Here is a 486-nt window from a genome sequence, read left to right on the forward strand (position 1 = left end):
CTTCAGTATGGGTTACATTTCAACGTAAAGAAAACAAAAATCCTCACAACTGGACCAAAAAGCAACATCATGATAAACAGAGGAAATATCAAAGTTATCAGGGATTTCATTTTACTTGGATCCACAATCAATACCCATGGAAGCAGCAGTCAAGAACTCAACGCATTGTACTGGGCAAATCTGCTACAAAAGACCTCTTTAAAGTGTTAAAAAGCAAAGATGTCACCTTGCGGACTAAAAGTGCGCCTGACCCAAGATATGGTATATTTCATTCACTTCATATGCACGTGAAAACTGGTCAGTGAATAAGAAAGGTCAAAGAATTGATACATTTGAATTATGATGTTGGCAAAGAATACTGACTATACCCTGGGCTGCCAGAAAAATGAACAAATCTGTCTTGGAAGAAGTATAGCCAGAATGCTCCTTAGAAGCCAGGATAGTGAGACTTTGTCTCACATACTTTGGACATCATATCAGGAAGGA

The sequence above is a fragment of the Trichechus manatus genome, unplaced genomic scaffold (assembly GCF_000243295.1).
Source record: "Trichechus manatus latirostris isolate Lorelei unplaced genomic scaffold, TriManLat1.0 scaffold00422, whole genome shotgun sequence".
NCBI lineage: Eukaryota > Metazoa > Chordata > Mammalia > Sirenia > Trichechidae > Trichechus > Trichechus manatus.